At 36.6% G+C, this 14,847-nt stretch overlaps 1 pseudogene across 1 annotated transcript in view; it reads left to right on the forward strand.

Annotated features, from left to right (window-relative positions):
- Positions 1-14,847, forward strand: part of LOC311085167 — a 39,871-nt pseudogene that overhangs the window by 22,858 nt on the left and 2,166 nt on the right. The window contains exons 4-6 of the transcript XR_014609600.1: positions 2,330-2,441; positions 10,989-11,165; positions 13,011-13,156. The product of XR_014609600.1 is annotated as an uncharacterized misc_RNA (transcript). The remainder of the gene's footprint in view (positions 1-2,329; positions 2,442-10,988; positions 11,166-13,010; positions 13,157-14,847) is intronic.

Raw genomic sequence — 14,847 nt, forward strand, 5'->3', positions numbered from 1 at the left:
AGATGATTCAATACCCCCTATTTTATACTTGATCTGTAGATAAAGGTCTGTGGATTTGCATATAATTACTTATCTAGCCAGAGTTATATATAAATGTTATAAATAGTTTAGATGTATATATAAATCTTAAAGGAGTAGTTCACTTTTAAAATGAAAATTCTGTCATCATATACTCACCCTCATGTTGTTTCAAACCTGTATGAATTTCTTTCTTCTGCTGAACACAAAGGAAGATATTTAGAAGAATGTCAGTAACAAGACAGTTTTTGGGTCCCATTGACTTCCATAGTATATTTTTTTCCTACTATGGAAGTTAATGGGACCCAAAAACTGTCTGGTTACTGATAATCTTCTAAATATCTTCTTTTCTGTTCAGCAGAAGAAAGAAATTCATACAGGTTTGAAACAACATGAGGGTGAGTATATGATGACAGAATTTTCATTTTAAAAGTGAACTACTCCTTTAATGTAATGTACATTTTTCATAAATGTATTTTCTTTGAATACAAAAAGCAATTTTTTAATTTGTTTTAACATTTTACCAGATTTCAATTACACTTATGGTCACCCATTCACATGATTTTATTAATTTCTAGAAATAAACATTAAAAAAAAAATGTTTTTAATTTTATAAAAAGTTTGCGAGAATGGGGGTGTTTCAATCATTATTATTAGTGTTTTTGTTGTTGTTATTAATAATTGCTCATATACCAAATCCAAAGTATTTATTCAAATTCAAAGAGATTATGACTGATGTTGTTTATTGTAAGTGTTTGTTGCCTTTTTGGACTTGTTGCCTTCGACCTGCACTGTCTGTTCCTCTGTCTCCTCATCTAATGGGCCTACCGATTTCGCCACCTTCTCTGGGCCAGCAACCTCTAACCTGGCCTTTTTAGGGGACTCTCCTCTCAGGGCGAATGAGAGGATGCTTAATTGCTTTTTACCTTACATTTTTGAAAGAGAAAGACAGATACAATGATTAATGCATCCATGGCCAGGATATAATAAAAGACAAATAAAAAACAAATATAAAAGACATTATTTTAAAAGTGACCTATAATATCTACTATGCAATACACTTTAATTTATTTAGTGCTAATAAAATTATTAAGCCTATTTGGAGAGAGAGATGTTTATAATGTGACAATATGTCAGTCATCGTGTGATAACGGAAATATGACTAAGCCTAGACTACTTTATCTGAGCAGGTGTTGTCAGTGAACAGGCTGTAAAACTGTTGGCTAAGTTACACACTCATGAAAAACTGATGCTAATTAACTGGGAAACATTCTCTAACAGCAGTCAAGTTGTCACTATTTGTGTCAAACAAGTTGTGAATTTGTTGTAACATTAAAATAGGAGATCCTGACTTACTCTGTGCTCAAAGTGATGCTCGGAGCTTGGAGTGATTTTCTCTATGGGGGAACGAAACTATCGGGCACGTGAACAATTCCAGGATATGCTTAGTTTCATTGGTTGTTGCGTTAAATCTTACCCAGATACAATAGTGCTATTGTCTGATTGGCTATTGTGTAGCCCTTTTCTTATTTTGATTGTCTGATACGTCGTGGCAGGGACGACCACGACGTGCTTGATTCCTGCCGAACCGTGAGAGCTGCACAGCCAGAGAATGTTGGGCGCTGCGGCATATTAAATATATTATAAATAGTTTTTCCGCGTGAGAAATACAATGTGTGGCGGGAATGCTTGACTAAAGACCGAAATGAGTGACTGTCACGCTCAATGCGTGACACTTAAGAGCACTGGGTGCAACGGATCGTACAGTTGATCTGTGATCCATACAACAGGCCCCACGATTCGGCACGCATGTGATTCGTGGATTAACTGCTAAGATTTACCATCTTAGAGTGAAAGGTTATCATTTGGACGTGTTTTGTCTTGCCAATTTGCACATTTTAAATGCAAAGAAGAGGTGAAAATCAGGACTCACACTGTTATCTGTGCACAGTTAGAACTTTCATATAGCGTCTGTCTACTTTCTGCTGTTACATCAGTGTTCAACTACCCTCTTCACATTTCTCTCTTTGATTTTTTTTTATGATTTACAGAATACTTTTTTACTTTCATTTTAGACTTGCAGGAGGAGAATGAGGAGAGCGAAAAACTGAGTGAAGCGGAGGAGAAACATGATGTCAAAAAAGGACATAAATCTTTGAGTCACTCACAGACTAAAATAAAATTTTTATTGAAAGGAAAATTAAACAAATCTTTCACCTGCTCTCAGTGTGGAAAGAGTTTCTCATACAAACATAGTCTTAAACTTCACATGAAAATTCACACCAGAGAGAAGCCACACTCATGTGATCAGTGTGGGAAGAGTTTCACATACAAAGGACACCTTTTTGAACACATGAGAATCCACTCTGGAGGGAAACCTTTCACCTGCTCTCAGTGTGGAAAGAGCTTCTCATACAAACAAAGTCTTAAACTTCACATGAAAATTCACACCGGAGAGAAGCCTTTCACATGTGATCAGTGTGGGAAGAGTTTCTCACGAAACGGAAACCTTAAGGAACACATGAAAATCCACACTGGAGAGAAGCTGTACACATGTGATCAGTGTGGGAAGAGTTACACACAAAAAGGAAACCTTAAGGAACACATGAAAATACACACTGGAGAGAAGCCGCACACATGTGATCAGTGTGGGAAGAGATTCACAAAAAAAGGAAACCTTAAGGAACACATGAAAATCCACACTGGAGAGAGGCCACACACATGTGATCAGTGTGGGAAGAGTTACACACATTTAAGTGCTTTTAAATCACATCTACGTTCTCATTCAGGAGAAAGACCATTTAACTGTGATCAGTGTGGTAAAACCTTTGTTAACGCAGAATACCTGAAGAGCCACCTGAAAGTTCACACAAAGGAGAAGCCTTACGTGTGTTCTTTGTGTGGAAAGAGTTTTAGTCACCTGAGTGCTTTAAAATTACACCAGAAAAGACACAGTGGTGTGAAGAATCATATGTGCTTTGATTGTGGAAAGACTTTTAGTGCAAGTTTTGAACTGAAACAGCACCAGAGAATTCACACTAGAGAAAAACCTTACAAATGTTCACACTGTGACAAGAGATTCAGTCAGTTAGGACACATGAAAACACATGAGCGGATTCACACCGGAGAGAAACCGTATCACTGCCCTCTGTGTGGAAAGAGTTTCACTCATTCAGCTTCTCTACTCTATCATACAAAAAAACAATGTCTGAAATCATGATCATGAATCATGTTTAAATTCATCTTCAGATCCAGCTCTTTCAAAGGCAATGCTGTGTCCTCTTCAAACGTGACTATTCAAGTTCTATCTTGGTCTCATCAGACCAGAGAATCTTATTTATCACCATCTTGGAGTCCTTCAGGTGGGCTTTCATGTGTCTTGCACTGAGGAGAGGCTTCCGTCGGGCCACTTTGCCATAAAGCCCAGACTGGTGGATGGCTGCAGTGATGGTTGACTTACCACAACTTTCTCCCATCTCCCGACTGCATCTCTGGAGCTCAGCCACAGTGATCTTTGGGTTCTTCTTCACCTCTCTCACCAAGGCTCTTCTCCCCTGATAGCTCAGTTTGGCCGGACGGCCAGCTCAGGGTTCTGGTCATCCCAAATGTCTTCTATTTAAGGATTATCGAGGCCACTGTGCTCTTAGGAACCTTAAGTGCAACAGAAATTTTCTTGTAACCTTGGCCCAATCTGTGCCTTGCCACAATTCTGTCTCTGAGCTCTTCAGGCAGTTCCTTTGACCTCATGATTCTCATTTGCTCTGACATGCACTGTGAGCTGTAAGGTCTTATATAGACAGGTGTGTGGCTTTCCTAATCAAGTCCAATCAGTATAATCAAACACAGCTGGACTCAAATGAAGGTGTAGAACCATCTCAAGGATGATCAGAAGAAATGGACAGCACATGAGTTAAATATATGAGTGTCACAGCAAAGGGTCAGAATACTTAGGACCATGTAATATTTCAGTTTTTCTTTTTTAATAAATGTGCAAAAATGTCAACAATTCTGTGTTTTTCTGTCAATATGGGGTGCTGTGTGTACAATAATGAGGGAAAAAAAAGAACTTAAATAATTTTAGCAAATGGCTGCAATATAACAAAGAGTGAAAAATTTAAGGGGGTCTGAATACTTTCCGTACCCACTGTATATGCACAAAATTTTAAATCTATTTTAAAGTGGTGCTCATTGCAAAGCAAAATGGCTGTAACTTGACCATGTCCAGCTTCAATCGATCAATCAATCAAATTTTATTTCTAAAGCATATTTTAAAACAACCCTAGTTGACCAAAGTGCTTTACAGACCCAAACTTACAACACATATAGACAAACACACCATAAAACAAAACGAAGCACTAAATAAACCACATGTAGCTAAGGACAAATAAAAGCAGCAGAAAAGAGATGGGTCTTCAACTTAGATTTTGGACAGGACTGATCCAAATCCAATACTTTGCGTACTCATGGTTGTTACTGTTAAGCTCCAGGTAAAAAAGCATAGTAAATCTCCTGAAACGTTTTTGTGCAGTATGTTGTGTTGGACAGATTAATATTTACTCTTCAGAAACTCTTTCTCAGCCATCCTCTATTCAGCATTTAAACAGCATGTCACGTTCTGTTACTACAGTCAGCGCGGTAAAACTCACTCCGAGATGATTCAATACCCCCTATTTATACTTGATCTGTAGATAAAGGTCTGTGAATTTGCTTATCTAACTGGATATATATATATATATAGTATATACAGTACCAGTCAAAAGTTTGGAAACATTACTATTTTTAATGCTTTTGCAAGAAGTCTCTTATGCTCATCAAGCCTGCAGTTAAAAACAAAAACAAAACAAAAAAACAGTAATATTATGAAATATTATTACAATTTAAAATAATGGTTCTCTTTTTTAATATACTTTAAAATGTAATTTATTTTTGTGATGCAAAGCTGAATTTTCATCAGCAAGTACTCCAGTCTTTGGTGTCTTATGATCCTTCAGAAATCATTCTAATATGATAATTTGATACTCAGTTATTTGTGCTGTTTAATATATTTTTTTGGAATACTTTTTTTAGGATTCATTGATGAGTAAAACGTTAACAGCATTTATTCATAAAAACAGCATTTATTCAAAATAAAAACATTTCTAACAATATAAATCGTTACCATCACCTTTTATCAATTTAACGCATCCTTGTTGAATTAAAGTACTAATTTCCTAAAAAAAAAAATAGTTATTGTTCCCAAACTTTTGAACGGTAGTGTATATTGTTACAAAAGATTTCTATTCTAAATAAATACAGTTCTTTTTAACTTTTTATTCATCAAATAATCCTGAAAAAAGTATCTCAGGTTATAAAAAAATATTAAGCAGCACAACTGTTTCCAACATTGATCATAAATCAGCATATTAGAATGATTTCTGAAGGATCATAAGACACCAAAGACTGGAGTACTTGCTGATGAAAATTCAGCTTTGTATCACAAAAATAAATTACATTTTAAAGTATATTAAGAAAGAGAACCATTATTTTAAATTGTAATAATATTTCATAATATTACTGTTTTTTTTTTTTGTTTTGTTTTTTTTTTTTTAACTGCAGGCTTGATGAGCATAAGAGACTTCTTTCAAAAGCATTAAAAATAGTAGTGTTTCCAAACTTTTAACTGGTACTATATATATATATATATATATATATATATATATATATAAATCTTAATGTAATATACATTTTTCATGAATGTATTTTATAAGAATATTCCCCACTAAACTTAACATTTCATAATGTTATAAAATTATTTTTTTAATAAAGTTTTTTTATATTTTATAAAATTACTGTGTGCACCAGTTTTTTATTTTTATTTTGGTGCTGAAAAATTACACTCTCCTTAAAATATATATTTTGTGTTGTGGTAGATTGATAATTTTTTTTTTTTCATTTGTTGTTTTTCTCTATAATTCTCTATAATAAGTAATGTGTGTATTTAGTGCAATGTGTTTAGTAACCAGTTCCACACAAAGAGAGTTATAGATATACTACAACTATCAAGAAAAAAACAGCAATGTTTTCGGATCGGTATCAGCTGATACTAAGAATTTGTAATATCGGATGGTTTATGAAAATATGGTATCGTGCATCGCTAGTTGTCAACACTCAAACTAAATACTATCCAAGAGGTTTTATATTACATTTTACATCTGGTTCACAATTTTTGCAACCATGTTACTAAACTTTTGTTGTAAATATTGAAAAAATTTGACATTCACATGATTTTATTAATTTCTAGAAATAAACATATAATAAAAAAATTAAAACAATTTTTTAACTAAATATTTTTTTCCTGAATAGGAAACAGGAAAGCAAATTTTGCGTAAATTAACCAAATACTTTAATTTATAGTGAGGGGTGCACATACATAACTGGTGTACATGTGGTAAAAATGAATGATGCGCACCAGAAAACGTGGAGGGAAGCGCTTTTGAGTACCAACATGTTTGGGGACAGGGACACGTTTACTCACTGGAGTAGGAGTTTTCTCCATCTTTGGTAAAATTTGGTAAGCAATCATGATGATAAGTGTGTTCATTAATTATTAGGGGTTTAACGGATCGTATAGTTGATCTGTGATCCAGACGGGACAGGCCCCACGGTTCGGCACGCATGTGATTCTTGGATTAACTGATAAGTTTTACCATTTTAGAGTGAAAATTACCATTGCCGAAAGTATCATTTGGGCGTGTTTTGTCTCGCCAATTTACACATTTTAAACGCAGAAGAAGAGGTGAAAATCAGGACTCGCACTGTTATCTGTGCGCAGTTATAACTTACGTTATGTCGAAACGTTATGTTTTGTGTATGTCTGTCTACTTTCTGCTGTTACATCAGTGTTCACTTTCCCCCTTCACATTTCTCTCTGTGACATTTTTATGATTTACAGAAAACTTTTTACTTTCATTTTAGACTTGCAGGAGAATGAGGAGAGCGAAGAACTGAGTGAAGCGGAGGAGAAACAACATGATGTCAAAAAAGAAGATAAATCTTTGAGTCACTCACAGAAAAGAAGATCAAACAAATCTTTCACCTGCTCTCAGTGTGAAAAGAGTTTCTCAAACAAACGAAGTCTTAAACTTCACATGAGAATTCACACTGGAGAGAGACCTTTCACATGTGATCAGTGTGGGAAGAGTTTCACACAAAAAGGACACCTTAAGCAACACATGAGAATCCACACTGGAGAGAAGCCGTACACATGTGATCAATGTGGGAAGAGTTTCACACGAAAAGGACACTTTAAGCAACACATGAGAATCCACACTGGAGAGAAGCCGTACACATGTGATCAGTGTGGGAAGAGTTTCATACAATTAGGCTATTTTAAATCACATCTGCGTTATCATTCAGGAGAAAGACCATTTAACTGTGATCAGTGTGGTAAAACCTTTGTTAGGGCAGGTACGCTGAAGGACCATCTGAAAGTTCATACAAAGGAGAAGCTTCACGTGTGTTCTTTTTGTGGAAAGAGTTTTAATCACCTGAGTGCTTTAAAATTACACCAGAAAATACACAGTGGTGTGAAGAATCATGTGTGCTTTGATTGTGGAAAGACTTTTATTACAAATGCTGAACTGAAACAGCACCAGAGAATTCACACTGGAGAAAAACCTTATAAGTGTTCACACTGTGAGAAGAGATTCAGTCGGTTAGGACACATGAAAACACATGAGCGGATTCACACCGGAGAGAAACCGTATCACTGCCTTCTGTGTGGGAAGAGTTTCCCTCATTCAGCTTCTCTACTCTATCATACAAAAAACAAATGTCTGAAATCATGATATAATGTTTGAATTCATCTTCAGATCCAGCTCTTTCAAATGCAATGCTGTATCCTCATCAAATGTGACTCAATAACATAAATCAGGACCATATCAGACATGAACTGTCCAATAAATGTTGTTTCTTATGCTAAAACAGTGTTAAAAAAGCTAAAAAGCGCCACCTGCACATCTTTCTCTTGGGTGATGTATCTGCATTGTATTCTTTCATGAGAATGTAGTGCCTCATCCACCCCAGAGGATCAGACTACTTTAATATCCAACAAACTTTTCTTAATGCTATTTTTTGTTGTCGTTGTTGCTAACTCATAACCAGCTTCATTCCGTTATCCCAACATGTGTCGGTATCCAACAAATACAATTATACCTTCTGTTTTCAATCTATAAAATAATGCAGATATTATACTTTTGAGAGCTGATGAAGAATCAGAACAAATTACAGAAAACCCTCAAGACTTTTTCTTTAGATCTATTGTGAGGCTGCTAACTGTGCGTTCACACCGCAGGCGGCGAGAGCGTCAAAGTGGCCGGAAGCCATTCATTTTCAATGAGAGCCGGCGGCGAGCTCCGGCGAGGGCGGCGCGGCGCGTCTTGGACGGCGAGAGCGGCGAGAAGAGTTGAAATCAAGTCAACTTTATGGTAATAAGCTATGACGCGGTTCGGCGGCAACCAATCGGAATGTAGAAGTCCTCCATCTGAGAGGATACAAGAGAACACAATCCGGTAAACTTTGGTTCTGACCACATTAGTTCCTAAGCAAAATGGAGGAAAAATTAATCATTTCTTTTGTGGGTTTCCCGTTATTGTACGACTTGTCATCCATAGTGTTGTCAGTTTGATTAGAAAAAGCCGCGCAACACTATTTATAGGCAACATTTTCGCGCTAGAACTTCTTTGAACTAAAAACGCTTGTTTTTACAGCGGGAATGCAATTAATTTGCTCAAAATAATAATGATTTTGACCAATTGCAGCTACGGTTTTTGCGGCCACCTTTGAATAAAGTTTTTAAAAAATCACGCATTCTAATCTACGTCAGAGCGTCAAAGCGTCCCCGAATCTTTCTACGGCGTCGGTGGCAGGGCGGCGAGAGCGAATTTTGCCGCTCTCACCGGCGGCGGTGTGAACGTACAGTAAGAGCGACGAGCCGGTCCCCGATCTTTACGAGGGGAAGTACGACCCTTTCTTTGTTGTACCTTTAATGCAAACAAATCATATTTTGAGGATTATGTTTCCTCATTGAATTTCAAAGAGCATCGGAAAGTTGTGGTTTATAGCGGTTCATGTTTAATTGAAGCGTTTTGTGAGGGAACTATTTTTAATTCGATAATGAGGTCATCTTCTGGTTTAATGCTAATTCAGGGCATTATATGTAGTGTGTCTTTGGTGTTAGATTTTAGTGTGGGGAGTTTTTTGTTATTTTGGTGCTCGAGTTGCCGATTTGTTTTGTAAATTCTTGCGCAACTGGGATTTAAACCTGGCTAGTAACAAGTCCTGTGTGAACAGCAGCTATGGGTCATCTGTGTTGTGTATGTGAAAACTATTATATAAATAAAGAAACTTGAGTTTTGTTGTGGTGTATATGATGTTTGTGCTGAGGTTTCATTCATTCATTATTAACAGTAAGATTACCCATAAAACATATAATATGTGGCAGGCTGAATTCTGAATTGAGAGGGTCCACTGGAGAGAAGCCGCACGCATGTAATCAGTGTGGGAAGAGTTTTGCATGAACAGGAGTCCTGAAGGAATATGAAAACTCACACTGGAGAGAAACCTTACAAGTGTTCACACTGTGACAAGAGTTTCAGTCAGTTAGGAAACATGAAAACACATGAGTGGGTCCACACTGGAGAAAAACCGTATCACTGCCCTCCATGTGGGATGAATTTCAATCAGACATATCATATGAATGACCAATGTCTAAAATCATGATCTATGTAGTTCATGTTCAGATCCAGCATTTTCAAGTGCGACACATTGCGTCCTAACCAAACATGACCCAAAAATAGATTGAGCAATAAAAGCTCTCTTTTCCATATTAATCAGGACAAAGAAGCATCATCCAAAGTTGTCACTGTGATCAGAGTTCAACTTAAAGACAGTTTCAGTGAGACTCAGATCTCACTTCTCTTCTTTTCTTGAGAAGCTTTGGCTATCTTCTACATCAATCAAAAGAGAAAGGGGGTATTTTATACTAAGTCTGTGAGAAATGAATGATCCAATTTCTTTATTGATAATGTAGTTATTGGAAAATCAAACTAAATTTAGGTTCAAATGAATATCTTATCCCACTTAGGGTAGGCCAGTTATTTATCTGTAGTGGGGAACGAAACGTCTCCTAAATAAAAGAAGCAGAAAATAAAAAAACTACTGCAAAGATGGTTGTCATTTGTATTTTTTTTATTTTTTTTTATTACTGATGTTTTATTTGTTTCAGATTGTAAGAAACGATATAATGACAAAGCAGTTTTTTAGTTCAGCATATCCTGACTCAAATAAAGTCAGATCTCTGCTGTTGATCTGTAAAGCTTGTTTCAGGAGTGTCACTATTAACAGCTGCTAAAAAGCCTCTATTTTGAATGTCTATAGTTTAATAGTTTTCAGCTCATTCATTATGCTGATGTCTTCAATCACCTGTAAACTGACAATTAAAGCTCATTTCACTGGTGTCAACAGACTGAGACAATCTGCATAATCACCACTTTTGAAATCTACAATTTATTTTGTTATAGTCTGTGATAAACCATGTTTTATTTAAAAAAAACCACTACAAACTAAAAACTAATTATTAAAAAATAATCTAAATGTGTTATTTGTTGCTTATTAATCTGTAGATTCATTTCAGAATCAGTTTATCCTACTGTATATTTATTCTTACATTTCCTTGATATTTGGATTCTTTTAATTCTGGTATTTATTCATGTTTTTCTACATGTCTGTGTCATTTTATTCACTCGGCAGATACAAATAGATAACGTATAAAATGTTTAAAGCAGATACATTCACTGACAAAACAGAAAAAAATAAAACAAAATATATACAGTATTTGTTTAAAAAAAACAGTAACTGTACATTTTGATAGCTGAAAATACAATGTGTAAAATGTGAAAACAAATTTGATGATATATTTTTGATGTGGGCAGATCTGCTCCTCCTACCACACACTGATTCCCCTCCAGTGAAGCTCCTCCCACTGCAGTTCACCAATAAATGCTGGATTATTCCCATCAGTCTACAAGTGAAGAAGATTGAGGACAGTGAGAACATGAGTGATATAGAGTCCTGCAGAATAAAAGATGAAGATACTGAAGAACAAAGAGGTTAGTGTTTATTTTTGATTCTTTATTTATAAATATACAGGACACTTTCCATGAACTGGGTTGAAAATATCCTGAAACTCAAATAAAACATTTATATTGGTTGTCAATAGGGATGCACTGATCCAATATTCAGTATCTATCAGCTCCGATACTGCCATTTTGGACAGGACTGATCCAAATCCAAAACTTTGCGTTCTCGTGGTTGTTACTGTTGAGCTTCACAAAAGGCAAAAAAAGCATAGTAAAGGTCCTGAAATGTTTGTGTGCAGTGTGTTGTGTTGGACAGATTAATATTTACTCTTCAGAAACTCTTTCTCAGCCATCCTCTATTCAGCATTTAAACAGCATGTCACGTTCTGTAACGTCAGTCAGCGCGGTAAAACTCACTCCGAGATGATTCAATACCCAATATTTTATACTTGATCTGTAGATAAAGGTCTGTGGATTTGCATATAATTACTTATCTAGCCAGAGTTATATATAAATGTTATAATTAGCTTAGATGTATATAAATGTAGATAATTTTCCTGAATAGAAAACAGGCATGCAAATTTTGCAAAAATTAACCAAATACTTATTTATAGTAAGGGGTGCACATGCATAACTCGTGCATATGTGGTAAAAATAAACGATGCGCACCAGAAAACGTGGAGGGAAGCGCTTTTGAGTACCAACATGTTTGGGGACAGGGACACGTTTACTTACTGGAGTAGGAGTTTTCTCTATCTTTGGTAAAATTTGGTAAGCAATCATGATGATAAGTGTGTTCATTAATTATTAGGGGTGCAACAGATCGTATAGTTGATCTGTGATCCAGACGGGACAGGCCCCACGGTTCGGCACGCATGTGATTCGTGGATTAACTGATAAGTTTTACCATTTTAGAGTGAAAGTTACCGTTGCCGAAAGTATCATTTGGACGTGTTTTGTCTTGCAAATTTACACATTTTAAACACAGAAAAAGAGGTGAAAATCAGGACTCACGCTGTTATCTGTGCGCAGTTATAACTTTCGTTATGTCGAAACGTTATGTTTTGTGTATGTCTGTCTACTTTCTGCTGTTACATCAGTGTTCACTTTCCCCCTTCACATTTCTCTCTTTGATGTTTTTATGAATTACAGAAAACTTTTTTACTTTCATTTTAGACTTGCAGGAGGAGAATGAGGAGAGTGAAGAACTGAGTAAAGCGGAGGAGAAACAACATGATGTCAAAAAAGAAGATAAATCTTTGAGTCACTCACAGAAAAGAAGATCAATCAAATCTTTCACCTGCTCTCAGTGTGGAAAGAGTTTCTCATACAAACAAAGTCTTAAACTTCACATGAGAATTCACAACGGAGAGACGCCTTTCACATGCGATCAGTGTGGGAAGAGTTTCACAATAAAAGGAAACCTTAATAAACACATGAAAATCCACACTGGAGAGAAGCCGCACACATGTGATCAGTGTGGGAACAGTTTCACATACAAAGGAACCCTTAATAAACACATGAAAATCCACACTGGAGAGAAGCCGCACATATGTGATCAGTGTGGAAAGAGTTTCTCATACAAACAAAGTCTTAACCATCACATGAGAATCCACACTGCAGAGAAACCTTTCACATGTGATCAGTGTGGGAAGAGTTTCACAATAAAAGGAAACCTTAAGGAACACATGAAAATCCACACTGGAGAGAAGCCGTACACATGTGATCAGTGTGGGAACAGTTTCACATACAAAGGAACCCTTGATAAACACATAAAAATCCACACTGGAGAGAGGCCGCAGCATACATGTGATCAATGTGGGAAGAGTTTCACAAATTTTAGCTATTTTAAATCACATCTGCGTTATCATTCAGGAGAAAGACCATTTAACTGTGATCAGTGTGGTAAAAACTTTGTTAGGGCAGAATACCTGAAGATCCACCTGAAAGTTCACACAAAGGAGAAGCTTTACATGTGTTCTTTGTGTGGAAAGAGTTTTAGTCACCTGAGTGCTTTAACAGTACACCAGAAAATACACAGTGGTGCGAAGAATTATTTGTGCTTTGATTGTGGAAAGACTTTTATTACAAATTCTGAACTGAAACAGCACCAGAGAATTCACACTGGAGAAAAACCTTACAAGTGTTCACACTGTGACAAGAGATTTAGTCAGTTAGGAAACATGAAATCACATGAGAGGATCCACACCGGAGAGAAACCGTATCACTGCCCTCCGTGTGGCATGAGTTTCACTCATTCAACTTCTCTACTCTATCATACAAAAAACAAATGTCTGAAATCATGATATGATGTTTGAATTCATCTTCAGATACAGCTCTTTCAAATGCAATGCTGCGTTCTCATCAAATGTGACTCAATAACATGTTGACCAATAACATTACATGTAAATCAGAACCAAATCAGACATGAATTGTCCAATAAATGTTGTTTCTTATGCTAAAACAGTGTTAAAAAAGCTAAAAACCACCACCTACTGCATACCTTTCTCTTGCATGGGTGATGTATCTGCATTGTATTCTTTCATGAGAATGTAGTGCCTCATCCACCCCAGAGGATCAGACTACTTTTATATCCAACAAACTTTTCTTTATGCTTTTTTTGTTGTTAACTCATAACCAGCTTCATTCCGTTATCCCAACATGTGTCGGTATCCAACAAAAGTACATATATACTCTCTGTTTTCAGTCTATAAAATAATGCAGATATTATACTTTTGAGAGCTGTAAATGACAGAAAACCCTCAAGACTTTTTCTTTAGGTCTATTGTGAGGCTGCTAAGAGCGACGAGCCGGTCCCTGATCTTTTCTAGGGGAAGCACGACTCGCCACACTCTGCTTTTGAGCCTTTCTTTTTTGTACCTTTGATGCTAACAAATCATATTTTGAGGATTATGTTTTCTCATTGAATTTCATAGAACATCGGGGAAAGTTGTGTTTGATAGCAGTTTATGTTTAAATGAGGTCATCTTCTGGTTTAATGCTAACTCAGGCCATTATATTTAGTGTGTCTTTGGTGGTAGATTCTGGTGCTCGAGTTGCCGATTTGTCAACTGGGATTTAAACCAGGCTAGTGTCTTCTGCTGGTTAACAACTAGTTAAAGGGTTAGTTCACCCAAAAATGAAAATTATGTCATTAATGACTCACCCTCATGTCGTTCCAAGCCTGTAAGACCTCCGTTCATCTTCAGAACACAGTTTAAGATATTTTAGATTTAGTCCGAGAGGTTTCTGTCCCTCCATTGAAAATGTATACACAGTATACCAGACATCCCAAGTCTCCCAAAGTTCCGGGAGTCTCCCGCATATTGATAGCGGCTCCCTGATGCCCGCAAATCAGTTAAAATCTCCCGAAAGCAAGAGCGTGCAAGCTAACACAGTCTCACCCCAAAACGTCACATACTGACGGGTCTTGACCATACGGCAACATACGACGAAAAGGGTACCCCTAAAACGTCCATATGTGACGATTCAGGTTATGGGTAGGTTTAGGTATGCGTTAGGGTACCGCTAGGAAGCGCTGCTGGTGCGCTTATGTCTTCGTCTCATATGGACGTTTTAGGGGTACCCTTTTCGTCGTATGTTGCCGTATGGTCAAGACCCGTCAGTACATGACGTTTTGGGGTGAGACCGGAGCGAGAGACCTTGCGTGTGTGTGCTAGTGTGCGTGTGTGCCTCGGGATTTTATCTGTAC

This window comes from Abramis brama, assembly GCF_963993115.1.
Source record: "Abramis brama genome assembly, chromosome: 6".
NCBI lineage: Eukaryota > Metazoa > Chordata > Actinopteri > Cypriniformes > Leuciscidae > Abramis > Abramis brama.